The following is an 18,016-nucleotide window of genomic DNA, read 5'->3' on the forward strand; positions in this document are numbered from 1 at the left end:
AGAATTAGTTTAAAAAGGGAAGAATATATGTATGTATATATATGCATATATGTATTATGTGTATATATGTATATACACACACACATACATACACACATATACCAAAAAACATTAAATTGGATAAAGAAATCTGTCTTACCCAACAGGGAAGTAGGAGGGAAAGGGGTTAAAAGAAAGGGGATGGTGATAAAAGGGAGAATGGATAAAGGAAGGTAGTGATCAGAAAAGAAACAGACATTTGAAGAGAAATAGGATAAAAAAGAGAAAGATAAACAGGGGAAAATAGGATAGAGGGAATTACACAATAATCACAGCTGTGAATGGGAATGGGATGAACCATGCATTATGATTAAGAACTCAAATCCCACCATATATTCTTTATAAGAAACACTTGAAATAGAAAGACAGAGTTAAAATAAGCAGCTGTATTATGCTTCAGCTGAGGTAAAAATAAAAAGGTAGCAAAAGTAGAAATCATGATCTCAGACAAAACAAAAGTAAAAATAGTCTTAATTAAAAGAAAATTGGAGAAACTACATGTTGTTAAAAAGTACTTTAGACAAGGAAGGAAAAAAATTACAGCAAGTTTCTTTGATAAAGGCCGCATTTCTCAAATACCTAGGGAACTGAACTGAATTGTAAAAAATAAGAGCCATTGCCCAACTGATAAATTGTTAAAAGACATGAACAGTTAGTTTTAAAAAGAAGAAATCAAAGCTATTTATAGTATATGAAAAAATGCTCTAAATCACTATTGATTAGAGAAATACAAATTAAAACTCTGAGGTGCCACCTCATACCTATCACATTGACTAAAATGACAGAAAATGAAAATGATAAATGTTGGAGAGGATGTGGAAAAATAGGGACATTACTGTGCTATTGGTCAGATTGTGGACTGGTCTATCTATTCTAGAGAATATTCAAAACTATGCCCAAAGGGCTACAAAATTATTCATAGTCTTTGACCCAGCTATATCACGGCTAGGTTCTCACATAGAGATCAAAGAAAAGGGACCTATATGTACAAAAATATTTACAGCAGCTCTTTTGGTGGTGAAAGAATTGGAAATTGAGGGAATATCCATCAACTGGGGAATGACCAAACAAGTTGCGTTATATGATTTTGATGGAATACATAAGCAATGATGAGGTGGATGGTTTTGGAAAAACCGGGCAACACCTAAAAGAATTCCTATAGGAAGACCTATAAGAAGAGAAAAATGAGCAGAACGTTGTGGGGTGTTCAGGAGGACTAGGATCTCTGGTGTAAGACCTTGCCAAGCTGTTTTCAGGACTGCTCATAGAAAAAGAATCTATTCTAAATTCTGAATTTGGTGTCCATTTGATTCATCCAACTCTCAGTTGTAACGCCAAGAAGCTGTAGCATGTGTAGTGGCTACACTCTGGCAAACCATCACTGGCAAGCAGGCTAAAGCAGAGTCATGGTGACCAACAGCCGTCAGTCTTATGAGTCAGGGGGATAGCTGCTCCAAGCATGCGAAGACTTCCTTTGACAGCATGGATAGGTGGGAACAATTTGTTCCAATGGCCATAAAGGTGGCTGAAGAAGGTGCTATGGAAATATTGGAGCTTGGTCAGACATTGAAGACTTTAAGGTCATCTGTTACATTCCCAGGCATTGCCCATCATCCTGATTTTGGTCCTGCCACTTGATTTTGATATTTCTAGAAGAGAAAGTAAGGCTGATGACTTTGTTCAACTTTGCCTCCTGAAATCTAATTTGAGTACAAGTCAAGATATCACCTGTGGTGTCATTTTTCCTCTTCAAAATGAAGGATGAAAACATTTGCCTTCTCAATGGGGATAGAATAAAGACAAAAAAATTAAAACAATGTTAAAAATAAATACTATTTTTACAAAGAAAACCATTATTGAGATGGTAATAAAAATAAGTCAACAACAATAATAACAAAAAAGAAAGGTCCTTGAGGGTAGAAATGATTTTTTTCATTTGTCTTTGTATGCCTAGTATTTGGCAGGGAGCCTAGCATACATTAAGTATTTTTTTATTTTAAATAGGTTGGAATTATTCAATGTCCTTTGACAGTTGGTCTGTTGATAAATTACTCCTAGTAATTATTTGTTTTAGGTTTTTTTTTATAAGAACATTTTATATGTACAGAGAAGAAGAGTTTGAGAAAGAAATCATAATCTTAGTACAGAGAAATGTTATAGTAGAAACATAGGAATTCAGATACAAAGAAAAACTAGGGGAGTCAAAAGCAGAGCAGATAATAACTTCTTGACTTACTATAGAAATGATTTCATCCTCCCAAAGAGAAGGAAGAACCAAAAAGGAAAAGAAATCTATTCTGAATTCCTTTCCCTATAACAGGGAAGAATTTGCTGTTAGAGAGGAAAGAATGAGAATTCTAGGACAATGAGAATACTCCTCCATCTTAGTGTTTATTATAGAAAAGAAGAGAAAATCTGAGCCTAGTATGTACACCATATTTTTAGAACATATTATTTCCAAGGACATAAAGGAAGAATAAATACCATCTCATCAACTAAAATTCTATAGGAGAAGTAAAGCTAAAAGGAATGGGAAAAGACAAAAAGGCAAACAATTCCCATGAGGACGTAAAATGTGATTTGCCTGAGGAGACTAATCTGCATGCACAAGAAACACGTAGAAGAATTCAGATTTTTAAAATAACATACAGAGTAATAAGAGAAGATGGCCTGGTCCCACAGTGTCAGGAGTGCCAAAGTTCAGGATGAGCTGAAGCTAGAAAGAAAGACTGAGAATAACAGGGAGGAAGATCAAGTGCCAAAGTTCAGGATCAGCTGAAGCTAGAAAGAAAGACTGAGAATAACAAGGAGGAAGATCAAAGGAACACTGCAAGGAAAAAGAAAGATTAAAGAAAGGATAAAACAATGACAATTGACAAGAGAGAAAGCAGATTTGCTCAATTCATACTTTCATATTATTTTCACTACCAAGGAGAATGACAATGTAAATGACAGATGTTGATGTCCAAGATAAGTAAGGATGTATTAAAGAGCACCTAGCTACCCTTGGTGAATTCATGCCACCCTGCACTAGATGAATCATATGCCTCAGTAACAAAAGAATGAACAAATGTGATTAGTGAGTCACCAGCAATAATATATGAAACTCATTAAAAAAATCTTAGAGAAAGGCAAATATTTTCCCAATCATCAAAAGAGGAAGTCAATCAAAGTCTTAAAACTTGAGGCCAGCGAACTTAACTTTCCTTCCTGGAAGAATTCTATAATGAGTCATAAAAATAATCCTTCTAGAAAGAGAAGCAGTATTATAACGAGCCACTATTCTTAAAAAGAGAGAGAGACAGAGACACAGAGACAGAGTCAGAGTCAAAGAGACAGGGAGAGATCTTAACAGACTAGATTCATTTCCTTGACAATGTTGACACAGTTTACTCAAATTTTAGCAAAATATTTGATAAAATATCTCATTCTATTATTATGAAGAAGATGGAAGAGGTAGATTAAATGATAATACAATGAGGTGTATTCAGGTCTAGTTGGAATGCCAAACTCAAAGAGTTGTCGCTACAGTTTAATATATACATGTCATATGATTTTCCCATGGAATTTCCCAAGGGATCTGTACTGTTCTCTGAGCTGTTTAAAATCTTTATCAATGACTTTGATGACATGTTCACCAAATTTATAGATGACCCTACACTGACAGAAAAAGCCAACACATTAGATGACAGCATCAAGATCTAAAAAAAATCATGATATACTTGAGCATTGGTCTGGACATAATAAGAGGAAATACAAAGTCTTATAACTCGATTTGACAGCATTGGCTTATCAAGTACAAAATGGGAGAGGCATGATTACATAATCATTTGTCATGGGCATTAGAGTACAGTGCAGTGAGCTCAGTATGACTCTGCAGTATGATATCACAAACAAAAAAGCTGACTTAAATTCCATTAAGACAGGCATAGCTTCTGAGAATAAGGAGATGGTGACAGTTCCTTTATGCTCTGTCATAATCAGAACTCATATAGAATATTGTCTAGTTCTGGTCATCCCTTTTTAAAAAGTAATATAAAAAGAAGGGCTGACAAGGCATCTTGAGTCTATGTCATATGAGGGTTAAGTGAAGGAAATGGTGGATGTTGAGTTGCAAGAACAGAAGACTCAGGGGGAAGACATGATAGCAATCTTCAAATACTGGAAAGGTTGTCATATAGAAGAAGGATTAAATGTGTTTTTTTTTAGTTAGCATAAGATTTGCAAATCACTTTACCTGTGTTTTTCATTTGATCCTCACAACAATCCTAGGTGATAAACACTATTATTCTTATTTTACAGATGAAGAAATTGGGATTGAGAAATTAAGTGACTTGCCCAGGATCATACAGCTAATACATGTCTGAGGTTTGAATTGAACTCAGATTGTCCTGACTCCAAATCTAGCAGTGTATTTACTAAGCCATCTAACTTCCTCAAAGGCAAAAACTAGATCAATGGGCAGAAATTATAGGAGGAAATTTAGTCCTAATGTCAGGAGGAAATTTTTCTAACAATTAGAACTGTCCAAAAGTAGAATGGTTTGCTTTGAGAAACAGTGGATTCCCTTCTTTTCTGGTTGTCTATAAGCAGAGTTTAGATAACACTTCTTGGATTGGTTTTATTTGGGATCAATTCTGGATACTGGTTGTATTAGACAGTTACTGAGGTCTCTTTGAACTCTCAAATCCTATCAAATCTTGAATATTGAACTCATAAATATTTTACAAAAGTGTTTTTCTCAATATTTTCAACAAAAGATGATTTAAAATAAAAAGGGAGTGCTATTAAAAATTCATGGAAAATTTGGCAAAGTAGAAGGTAAAAGAAAAGCTCTGAAGAGAAACCAGGGATGTTATGCATAAGAAAATATCAAGGGAGGTTTTTACTTCCACCTTAAAGTGCTAAGCTTTGAGTGAAATTTTCCATAGGTGCTACAGATCATTCCTTTTAATGCTCCTCAATTGTAATACTTCAGAATTTGTGATCTTCTGTTACTCAGAACAGTACCAAACCAGTAGAATATTTAAGATAAAAACATGGATCTTTGTTTTAAATAGAACATTTGTATTCGAATATGTTCAAATATTACCAGTCCTAAAGCAAGGTTACATCAGTCCTGATTCCCTTCAAAATTTTTTTCTTTTTATTGTGCCTACTTTCTTGTAAATATAATTTACATTCACTGCCTCTCTTTCCTAATCATCCCAACTCACTCTTTAATCCCTTGCAGTCTGGCTGTACAGAAAATGTCCCAAATATTATTATAAGCAGCAAATTCAGTGGCCTGTTCTTGGTCTTTATCTTCCTTGGTCTATGTTGTTCCACTCCGTTGACTATGTGACATTATTTATTGTAATTAGCTATGTTTGTGTTTTACACTCTACTAATTTGTCATCCCCCTAAGATGGGGATTGTGTCAGATGTCTGATTTTCTCTCTCCTAGTTCCTATCTCACTGCTTGGCATCAATCAATAATCAACCAGTCAGCGTATATCAAGCACCTACTATGTTCCATGTACTCTACTAACCTCAAGGGATACATAAAGAACAAAAAGGAACCTGCCCTCAAGGAGCTAACAATCTAATTAGAAAGAAACATGGAAACAAAAATATATAAAGTGAGCTACATAAAGGACAAATAGGAAATACTTAACAGAAGGAAGGGACTAGAATTCAGAGGAATTGAAAAAGGCTTCCAGTAGAGGATTTTAGTTGGGACTTAAAAGAAGTCAGGGACGACAGTAGGTAGAGATGAGAAGACAGATCACTCCAGGCATGGAAGACAGCCAGAAAAAAATGGCCTAAGTCAAGAGATGGAGTGTTTGTGAAATATCCAGGAGGCCAGTGTCATTGGATAGAGGTGTACATGGTGGGGAGTAAAGTATAAGAAGACTTTCTACAAGGTAGCAAGGAGCCAGGTTATAAAAGAGTATTTCATATTTGATCCTGGAGGATAAAAGAAGCCAATGGAATTTATTGAATGTGTGTATGTCAGTGCATGGGGGAAAGGGTGACATGATCAGAAATTTACTTGGGGAAAATCACTTTAATGACTAAATGGAGGATGAATTGGAGTGGGAAGAGACCTGAGGCAGGCAGACCCATAATCAGGCTATTGCAATAACCCAGTCATGCGGTGAAGAGGACCTTCAGTAGAGTGACAATGTCTGAGGGGAAAAGGGGGTATATTTGAGAGATGCTGCAAAGCCGAAATTGATATGCTTTGGCAACATATTGGATCTGGGGTAGAGTAATAGAGTGGAGTCCAGGATGACTGTAGTTGCAAGCCTCAGGGATTAACATAGTGTTATCCCCTATGGAAATAAGAAAGTTGGGCGGATGGGGGTAGAGAGGAAGTCAATGGAAAAGGGTTCTGTTTTAGACATTGAGTTTAAGATGTTTACTGTACATCCAGTTCAAGGAAGCTGGAGATGTGTATTTGGAGATCAACTGAGAATTTGGGGCAGAATAGGTTGATTTGAGAATCATCAGCATAGAGATGGTAATTATATCTATTGGGGTTGATGAGATCACTAAGGAAAGTAGTATAGAAGGAAAAGAGGCACCAGGACAGAACACTGAGGGATGTTTACAGTTAGAGGGTATGATCTAGATGAGGATTTAGCAAAAGATGTAAAGAAGGAGAGGACAGATAGGTACAAGAAGAGCAAGGAGAAAGTGGTATTCCCCAAAAAAAGATGTATAAAGGAAAGAGTATCAAGGAAAACAGAGTGACCAACAGAGTCAAGGGCTTCGAAGAAGTCAAGGACAATGAGAACTGAGAAAAGGCCATTGGATTTGTCAACTAAGAGATTATTAGTAACTTTGGAAGAAGCAATTTCAGTGGATTGATAAGTTCAGAAACTAGACAGTAAAATCTTTAGAAGGAAGTAAGAGGAGAGAAATTTGAGGCACCCATTATAGATGGCCTTTTTGAGTTTAGCTCCTAAGGCTGAAGAAATATAGAATGATGATAGTGGGGACTGAAGTATTGAACAAGGGTTACTTTTTTTCCAGGATGAGGGAGATATAGGCATGTTTGTAGGCAGTAGATGGAAAGAGAGAGATTAAAATTAAGTGAAGAGACTAGGGTTGACAGAGTGGGCAATCTATTGGCATAGACAGGTTGGAATGAGATCACTTGAATAAGTAGAAGAGTTAGTCTTGAAAACGAGTAAAGCCATTTCATCATGTGTAATAGAGGTAAAGGAGGAGATAGTGGCAGAAGGCATCTGAGTGATAAGAGACAAGGAGTTGGGGAGAAATGGAAGTTTATGGCAAATAGACTCATTTTTTTCTATAAAATAGGAGGAAAGGGGATCAGTTGAGACACTGGGGGGAAATGGAAGTAAAAGGAAGAATGAGGATGGATGGGAATTTAATAAATGTTTAATGAATGGAAATTGAACAAATATTGACTATGTCCCACTTCTTGGAAGTATTTTCTCATTTTACAGATGAACAAACTGAGATTGAGAAAAGTCAAGTGAATTGTGCAGAGTCACATAAGGGTCTGGAGCCAGATTTGAAACCAAGTCTTCCTGACTCCAAGTCTATCATTCAATCCACCAAATAAAAAAATTCTATGTTTTGTGATTGATTGGTTCAGAATTCACAGGAGTTACAGGTGAAAATAGCCTTAGAAATCAACTAATTTAACTCTCATTTTACAGATGAAGAACTGAAGTACTTTAGTACTTCAGGGAGTGGTTTGAGAACACAAATGCAGTAAGGGACATCTAGGTGGCATAGTGGATAGTGCCAGGCCTGAAGTCAGGAAGACTCATCTTTCTGAGATCAAATCTAGCCATAGTCATTTGTGTGATCCTAGACAAATCACTCAATCTTGTTTGCCTCAGTTTCCTCATCTTTAAAATGAGCTGAAGAAATGGCAAACCTCTCCAGTATCTCTGCCAAGAAAAGCCCAATTAGGATCACAAAGAGTTAGACACAACTGAAATGACTCGACAACAAGAATTCAATCCTTAGCCCTGTGATTCCAAATCCAGTGGTGTGTTGGATTTTTTAATACCACATTCTAGGAAATAACACACTTAGCAGGAAGGAGAGAATGTTAAATGTGCATGCTTGTAAATATGTAATATATCTTAAAATTTTTTACTTTAAGTTTCTGTGCCTTCATCAATGTGACTCTTCCCTTCAAAGAAAAAGACTTTTCTATGGCTTAGTAAAAATTCTTTGAGAGCTGTGATTGTTGAAAAATCCATCGCTTAGCATCTAATCTGGTACTGAGCCTCTCAAAATTTGGCTAGAAAAGTATTTGGTTAACTAATAGTCTGATATCCATGCCTAGTCTTAGCCTTTTCAGATTGGTTGGACCAGACAGTGACATTGTCTTGTAAAATCCAGGGTCATCTCCACACAATAATAAAGTATCTTAGCCATTAGTGGAGATTATAACTGAAACCTGGTGCATATGTTTGTGTGCATATACTTACACATATATGTGATATTACATAATATTTAATAACATAGTTTATAATAATTCTAAAATTGTTCAAAAAAGAGATACTGACTCCTTTTATCTCCCATCTTACCCATTTAATAGCCTCATCCCCTAAATTGAAATGACTAATTATTATATATAATTTAATTATTCCTTATTATATAGTTCCTCTACTTAGAGTCTTTAATAGTTTAGAGAACAAATTGCTCTTAATTTGCTCATAAAAAAAAGAATAATGTTTAAACTTCTGGCAAGGAACAGAGATGGATTGAGTTACTAAACATTGGGATGTGGATAAACTTTACAATGTGTATGTGAAATACTGATTGCTGTGGTTCACTGATTACCTCAACCAGGCAATTCTTGGGAGATAAAGTTAAAAGTCACTTTAAATATTCATATATTCTTCATTCCAGTGGTTCAAGACACCATATAGATATGCTTGTATCACTTCACCTGATTTCTGTCTTCTTTTCCACATTAAAAAGAATGATTTCAGCTATTATTGTTGTATTAATGACATTCTGTTCTGCCTTTCCCAACCAGCCACCTGTGTCTGGATTATCCCAATGCCCTTATCCTATTTAGCAGATGCACAGAAATTGACATCACAAAATTTTCTCCAGGTTTGTAACACAAGGACTTTTTTTTTTTAAATAACTGAGACTCTTGGATAATATCTCCTACTGCTCTTTTAGTATCCTTGATAGCATCTTCTGCTCGTGAAGTGTTGGAAATTTAGGGATTCTTTAGGCCAATTCTTTTTTTTTGAAAAACAGGTTTAAGAGCTCAGTTTTAAAATGAGGAGGATGCTGGTCATAGAAGGATTTAATCAATGATATATTTTCTTCCTACTCAGAGTGATTTTCTTCAAACAAATATTCCAACAATAAGAAAAATATATAAGTGCCAAGACAAAGCATTTTACAGAAAAGAGAAAAAGTTATTTAAGAGAGGTAGATGGCTATGCGCCTTTGGAGCATGAATGAATTCTTTCACTATAAGGATATTAACAGGTAACAATAATTCTCTCTATTTCGAATGATAGTGAATCAGACTCTTCCATCATCCCACTATAACATGATTTCTTAATACTTCCAAGTGCTAGAAATTCCAGGTACCATAAGTAGAAGCAGAGGAACAACTTTTCTTAGGCTCATGCTCAGGTTTTGTTTTTTTTTTCTTTCTGTCTTTTTTGATTTTTTGTTTGATTTTTTATTTTGATGTTTTTAAACTTAGTCTCTTCTACCTCACCCAGTCTAGAAGTGCAGTGGTTATTTATAGATCTGAACCCACTACTGATCAGCACAAAGATTTGACTTGCTCATTTCCAACATAAGACCCATTTATCCCACTGTATCCCACAGATCCCTGTCCTACCCCTAACCCCCATCAAAAGTCTAGGAGCAGCTACATGGTACAGTGGTTAGAGGGCTGGGCCAGGAGTTCAGAAGACCTGAATTCAAATCCAGTTTCAGACACTAGTGGTGTGACCTTGAACAAGTCACTTAATCCAGTTTGCCTCAGTTTCCTCATCTGTAAAATGAGCTGGAGAATGAAGTGGCTAATCATTTCAGTATCTTTGCCACATGAGATCACAAAGAGTCAGACATGCTTGAAAATGACTAAACAAAGTCATCTTGGTCCTATCCTCTCCACCTCCACCAAGCGACTCATTGAACTGGAAAAGGAGTTACTGAAGATAGCCAACCTCCTAGTCTGCAGAATCTCAGAACTCCATGAGCCTCAGAATACCTAGAAGGAACTGGGACTACATATATGTGCCATGGTATTTGGCAGAAAGGTTTTGCCACGTAGATTCATGTCAGTCTGAGAAAATGTTAAAAGAAGCTCGACCGCAGAGCTGGATCCTGCACTAGCTTCACCAGTGACTTGGATGGTTGAGTGGAAAGAATTTTCATTCATTAAACTGTCAGAACACTAACCATCCTTGAGCTAATGTCAGGGTTGAATTGTTGGATAGGAGGGTAGGCCCATGGTAGAGGAAAGAACATGAACTAGAATCTTGAAAGATACAATCAGAATTCCCAGTGACTTGAATCACTTAAAGCAGAGGTCAAAAACATAATTAAACTGGGTTAGAGGTGGGGAAAAACTACATCTGGGAATAAAGTATTGGCTATGTAAATGTAAAGCAGAAAAAAAACCCTACAGGCTCATGTTAAACATTTAATAAGCTGTTAAAACATATTACAAATTGGCAGTGAGTCAGTCATTTGCCCTAATGAGGTCAAAGCTATATAGTTTGGTCCCCCTGTGGGTCAATTTAATAGATGACTGTTTCATTGTCCCCAACCATATACTCTACCAGCCACCACACCTGGGACGGAACTGAGAAATGGAGCAAATTGTGATCATTTAGAATCATTGATTTTAGTGGATGGGAAGGGAACAGGGAAGAGTGTCTTGGTATAATGATTATATCAGCTTACATTCAATAGAATGTAAGGTACTTGGAGGCAGGGCCTGTCTCATATTTTTTCCTTTTTTTATATTTGTATTGCCAGATCTTAGCAGAGTGCCTGGCATATGATAAATACACATCTGTCTGTGAGTACACATATTACACAAAAGGTGAATATGATATTGCTTCAGGTATAAGTAGAATCACAAAGCTAATCCTCTGTTTCTGCTTAACACTGGTTAATATGCCACTGTGTCCCATTCTCACTCCCCATCTTTAGAGAAAATATGGAAATCCTCCTTGATTGGATGCTTGACTTCTTCTCTTTTTGTACCTTATAAAGTGCTTGTTTCATCGTTGGATACATAGTCGGTTATATATACAGAGCTCATTAAATACTTATTAGGTCATGATAGACACAAAGGTTATTAAAACATTATAAAATAGGTTTCTCAGTCCTAGGATTTTTCACTCCACAGAATAAGAGGCTGATTATTTTTCCAAAAAAAAAAACTATATTTTGCATTAATGCTAATCCTTCTCCATCCTAGCACTTAATAACAAATAACTTTTTGAATCCAATAGACATTTGACAGGTAAGTGTAGTAAGGAGTGGGAAGTGAACTAGACTTAGAGTTAGGAGAACCTAGATTCAAATCCCACCCCAGAACTTACTATGTGGTAACATCAATATTGTACGATGGTCACCTGTGAATGACTGCTATTCTCAGCAATATGATGGTCCAAGACAATTACAAAGGACTCATGATGAAAAACACAATCCACTTCCAGGGAAAGAACTGATGGGGTCTGAATACAGATTGAAACATACTATTTTTCATTTGACTTTTTATTGGGGTGGTGAGATTTCTCTGTGTTTTCTTTCAGAACATGACTAATATGGAAATATGTTTGGCATGACTACATATGTATAAACTATATCAAATTGCTTACCATCTCAGGAAGAAGAGAGGGGAGGAAGGGAGGAAGAGACTTTGGAACACAAAATTTACAAAAAAAGAAGAATGTTAAAAATTATATATATATATAAATTATAATTGGGGAAAAATAAAATGTTTTTAAAATATCCAAAAATATTGTTTTTAAAAAGTACTTATTGTGTGATACGAGACAATACTATCTCTGAACTTCTGTTTCCTCATCTATAAATATGGATGATAATATCATTTACTTCACAGATTTGTTGGAAGGATCAAATGAAATAATGAATGTAAAGCTCTTTGCAAACTTTAAAGTCCTACATGCATGTCACACATTCTTCAGTGTTTGCTGAATTAATGGTCAATTAAGTAAATATCTTAAATTCTAGAAAGAACTCTCGATCAGCAAAAACTGCCCCTGACTTTAAGGAGCTTAGTTTCTAACGGGGAAGACAAGAAGTAAACAAATAGGCATATTCTAAATAGATAGAGAATAGATAGAAGTTAAAATTAAATTGTAGCATGGGGAACTTGGGTCTGATCATGTTACTTCTCTGTTCAAAAATCAACCGTAGACCCTTCCACCATAGATAAAATGTATCTCCTCAACCTTCTGTTTATGACTCTTCATGTAAACAATCCTAGCTATTTTACATTGATAACTGTCTTCATTCCATGTTCCATCCAAACTATAGCACTATACACCCCAAACTCAATATTCCAAATCAATACATTAAGTAGTTACTGTACACAATTCTATGTAAGACAATGGGGAACATAAAACAATAAATGAGATGTAGATACATACCTCAAATCCATTAGTCCTCTCTTCTCTAGTTGGAAAACTGCTAAGATTATTAACATTTAAAATTTTATTAAAATTGAACTGGGTTATGACAGTAAGTTATCTATTCTATTCCTCTGTGGGTCTTTAAAAATAAGAGATATTCTCTTTTATTTGAAAAAGTTAAAAAGAGGCTCTAGATGTTCTCTCTCAATTGCCTTCTAGACTTAATATTCTATGACTTTTAAAACCTTCTCTAGAGTAGGCATACAACTCCTAGTGAAATTAAAGTCATAGTTTGACACCAAAATATGATGCTATTAGATATATTTGACCCTCCTGAGTTAAAAAAATTTATCTTACCTCAAAAGTATTATTATGAGTCATTTAGTATGCACTCTTTCTCACACACTGAACTACTCAATCAATATATCTTTTTTTTAATTATTTTAAAGGCAACCAAGTCTCTCATTTGTCCTCATTCCAATCCTCATTTCCTTGGCAATTTGGCCTGTACTTAAAATAAAATGACGAAGAAAGTTACAAGTTAAACTTTAAAGTGTTATAAGAATGATAATCTCTGCTTGGAATGATGGTTGCCCATTGGAAAAGGCACATTGAGTAAAGCATTCTCATAACTTTTGAAGGTTTATTTGTGCTTCTCCAACCACCTGTGGTTGCCAGATTGGATTGGAGATCTTATTACTGGCTTCCTGGTGAGAGTTTTGACACTTTCACTTCTAGTCCCTATTGGAAACTCCACAAGAGAAGCCTTCTGTGCAATATTTCAGCAAGTGCTGTTCCAAGCCAGGAAGCAAAAGGGAAAAAAAAAGAAAAAGTCAAAATTTTAACTTCAAATGCTTCAGTTAGAACTGTAGAACACTAATCTTTCCTCACCTTTGTCCTTCTCAAAATTGATCTCCTGAGGAACATTCTTAGAGAATCCATTGCTCAGGGGTGTATTACTTTTCCAGCATGTGTACCCTTTGTACACCTGCCAGAGCTAAAAGGCAAAGGAAAGCAAACAAAGATAGTGAAATGGGGTTCATCAAATGTTATGTGCTAAAAGACAGGGATCATTTCCTCTGGACAATCCCTAGTGCCACTTCATGATCTCTTTCATTCACTCAGTTTCAATAACTATTTCTATGGATATATACATATTCAACTTGGATCTCTCCCCAGATCTAGAGGTCTACTTTCCAGCTTGGGACATTGCCACCAAGATGTATTCTCTTGCAATTATTTATTGAGTACCTACTCTGTGCTACCCCATGAGTATGTAAAGTGGGAAAGGGAAAAAAGCAAAATATTCCCTGCCCTCAAAGGGCTTATGATCTAGTGGGAAACTACAAGGAGCACATAGAGTAGTAGTAATACAGTAATTTAGAAGGATGAGATCCTTAGAAGGGAAAGTCAGAAAAGGCTTCATGGGGGAGGTAGCACTTGGACTGAGCTTTAAAGAAAGTTAAAAAGGAATTGTAAAAGTCTAGGGTGGAAGGGAGTAGCTTCCAGGTATGGAGGACAGTTTACGAAAGTGTACAGCAATGAGAAATGGAATATTGGAACCTGATTAATTAAAAGAACTACACTGTACAATATTTTAAGGTGACTACTATGAGAAAATTCTTAAAAATAGTTAGCAACAAGATTCCTGTTATCAGTTTGACTCCAGCAGTCATCACCATAGGAAGCAATATTAATAAAGAAGAATCCTTGTACCTTCCAACACCAGCCAGCAGGGAACAGTTAAGCCCAAGAATCCCAGGAATGGCAATACTATTTATACCATCAGCCCTACTTTGAACCTACCCCCACATTTTGCCATCACCAAGGGAAGTACCCCTTATTTACAAAAAGGATCCCTGCCACCATCAAGACCAATCACTGACCAACTGACACTAATGTTCAGGCAAGACCAAGAGCCTCCGAAAAAGCACAGTCTGCCAAGTCACACACATTGCTTATAGCCTGGCACCTGAAACCATCATCCAGGGGATCAATCCATGTGAAAAGGTAACATAACAACAGCCTTTTCAAGTGCTTTCAGTCCATGCCTCAGTCACTATAGCTACTGAAGATCTCTACCCCTATCTCCCACAAAAAAAAATCCTTACAACCAAAGATTTGACACTGTCAAATGGTTCAATATCACAAATAGATGTGGTTTTACCAACAGAAATTACATTATCATCTGCTTTTCTACTTTTCCCTAGAGATCACAGGACCTTTCCATCTTCTTGGGGCAGCTAGGTGGTGCAACGGATAGAGCACCAGTGCAAGAGTCAGGAGGACCTGAGTTCAAATCTCACCTCAGACACTTGACACTCACTAGCTGTGTGATCTTGGGCAAGTCACTTAATCCCAATTGCCTCATCCTGGGTCATCTCCAGTCATCCTGATGAATATCTGGTCACTGGAGTCAGATGGCTCTGGAGGAGAAGTGAGGCTGGTGACCTGCACAGCCCTCCCTCACTCAAAACAAAGTCAAGTGCAAGTCATGTCAGTATTTCTCTGATGGCCTAGTCTTCTTCCACAAGAGGTGAACTTCTTGAGATTGAGGACTGTCTTGCTTTTCAATTTATATCCTAAATACTTAGCACATTGTTTTATATGGTAAGCACTTAGTAAATGTTTTCATTTTTATTCATTCTTTTCTTTAATTTTAAAATGCAAAGCGAAAGGTATTCACAAGCTATTAGCCCCTTAAACTCAGTATGTCCTTGCTCCTCAAACTTTCCTGCTTTTGTTATGGATAGCACTATCTCCCAACAACCTAGGTTTGAAGGCTCAGGCTCATCTTTGATTCCGCTCTCTTCTTAACTCCTACAGATACAACCAGTTGATAGTTGTCAAGTCCTGTCAGTTCTAACTTTGCACTATTTCTCATACCTCTCCTTTCCTTTTAAACTTTGCTGCAATCACCTTAGATCTGGTCATTATTTCCTCCCACATGACTATGGTAAGAATAACTCTAGAAGTGAATCTCTCAGATTCCTTTCCTATCCATTCTTCAAATGGCTACCAGGATAATCCTTCTGATGCATATATCTGATTTGGGCCTCCAGAATAAAATGCAAACTCCTTATTCTGACTTTCCAGACTTTCTATAACTTGCCTCTAATATACTTCTCTCCACTTATATAACGCTCCTCTCCCTCCAGACACTTTACATTCCAGCCAATCTTGGTTATCCACCACTCCTCGCTATTACTGCTTTGCTCCTGTACCTGGAATGGACAGCCTCTACATCAAGATCTATACAAATCCTTCTCTTTCTGTAAGACTCATTTTGTCATTGGGACCTTCTCTGACTGGTTCTTCTCCCTACCCTAACCCCAATATGGAACTGGTCTACTCCTGCTCAAATCTCACGTAATATTATCTTTGGACTTTTCCTATATGGTTAAACCATATTCTAACATGTATTATAAATATGTTTGTACATCTTAATTCTAAGACATCCTAAACTCTTTGATCATAGGAATTTTGAGTTTCTTCTTTGTATCCAGTTCCTGGCACAGTATTTTCTCATAAAAATGCTCCACGAATTTATTGAAAATGGGAGAATTACTCAAGAGAAGCAGAGTAAATAAAAGCTGTCAGAGAAATGTAGAATGCCTGCAACATAGTAAGTGCTTAATAAAACAAGCTGACTGGCTGACATGCTCCATTGATATCCATGTAATGTTAAGAAATTAGAAAAAAATCACCAAATGCATTGGTTGGACCTTGGTGGCAAATTTATGGAAAGATATAGGCAAGAGTTACATAGGAATTAATGGGTGACTATCTTCATTTTGAGAAGAAACACTCACAGATAAGATAATAGAGCCATTGACATACCAAAGTATAAGTGTTCTAAATTTTTGTTGTTAATATGAATTGAAATAATGGATACATAGAAGGCCTCAAAGTAGGAAGACCTATTTTAAGATCTGGCTATATGATGCTAAGCAAGTCACTCAAACTTTCAGCGTTCCAGGTAACCCTCTAAGACTTATTGCAGTGAAGGTGCTGATCTGCACTAGCAAAGAGAATTTCCTCCTCTAGGTCCTCTCCATACTAATCAAATAACAGGTCCAGTTCCCATCCCTATGATGAAATTCATAGCACATCCTATGTCTATTATAAGGGTGAATTATTGTTAATGGGATCACTATAGGATCACTAATACACTGTTGGTGGAATTGTGAACTGATACAACCATTCTGGAGGGCAGTTTGTAACTATGCCCAAAGGGCTATAAAATTGTGCATACCCTTTGATTCAGCAATAGCACTGCTAGGTCTATATACCAAAGATATCAGAAAAGGGTGAGGGGAGGATTTACTTGTACCAAAATATTTATAGTAGCTCTTTTGTTTTGGTGGCTAAGAATTGGAAATTGAGAGAAAATCTATCATTTGGGGAATGGTTAAACAAGCTGTGGTATATGATTGTGCTATAAGAAATGATAAGCAGTATGTTCCCAAAAAACCTGGAAAGACTTACATGAATTGATGCAAAGAGAAGTGAGCACACGCAGAACATTGTACACAGTAACAGCAATATTGTATGATGATCAAGTGTAAAAGACTTAGCAATTTTCAGCAGTACAATGATATAAAACAATCTCAAAGGACTCATGATGAAGCATGCTAACCGTCTTCAGAGAAAGAACTGATACTGTCTGAATACAGACTGAAGCATGCTGTCTTTCTCTTTCTTCCTTCCTTTCCTTCTTTTTTTTTAATTCAAGTCTTCGTGTACAAAAAGACTAATGTGGAATTGTTTTACATTACTGCATATGTAAAACCTATATTGGATTGCTTACCTTCTAAGGGAGGAGGGGAAGGAAGGAAGGGAGGGAGTGATATAATTTGGAACTCAAAAAAGAAGTTTAAAATTGTTTTAACGTGTAATGGGGAGAAAAATAACAAAATAGTACTAAAACTGATGCTACAGGATCAGAAAGACCTTTTTTTTTTCTGATGAATTAACTAATCCCTTACTCATTCCTCTTTCAAGGGAAGGACTGAGAGACACCACATTTAAACATTTTTTTCCAGTTACTTTACTACCTATGTGTTATAGCATGACATCTACCCTCCCTTTTCTTCTTGCTTTTGGTCCACTCTAATCAGGTGTGAGAGAATGCTAAAGCCAAACAAGGCATATGCTTATTTAAGTGTGAGAAACTGAATACAGCTGCCTACCTTAGGTCATACTGACCTCTGAGTAAAATTATCTTGGGGCTTCTTACGTTTCACTTTGTTTTGTGGGCTTAGCAATTCAACTTTGAAAGAGCTGCATCATTTTGTTCCTGGCAGGGAAATAGAGACAGAACCTCATCTTTTACTGGATTGAAGCACCCT

Source organism: Notamacropus eugenii, chromosome 4 (genome assembly GCF_028372415.1).
Source record: "Notamacropus eugenii isolate mMacEug1 chromosome 4, mMacEug1.pri_v2, whole genome shotgun sequence".
Taxonomy (NCBI): Eukaryota; Metazoa; Chordata; class Mammalia; order Diprotodontia; family Macropodidae; genus Notamacropus; species Notamacropus eugenii.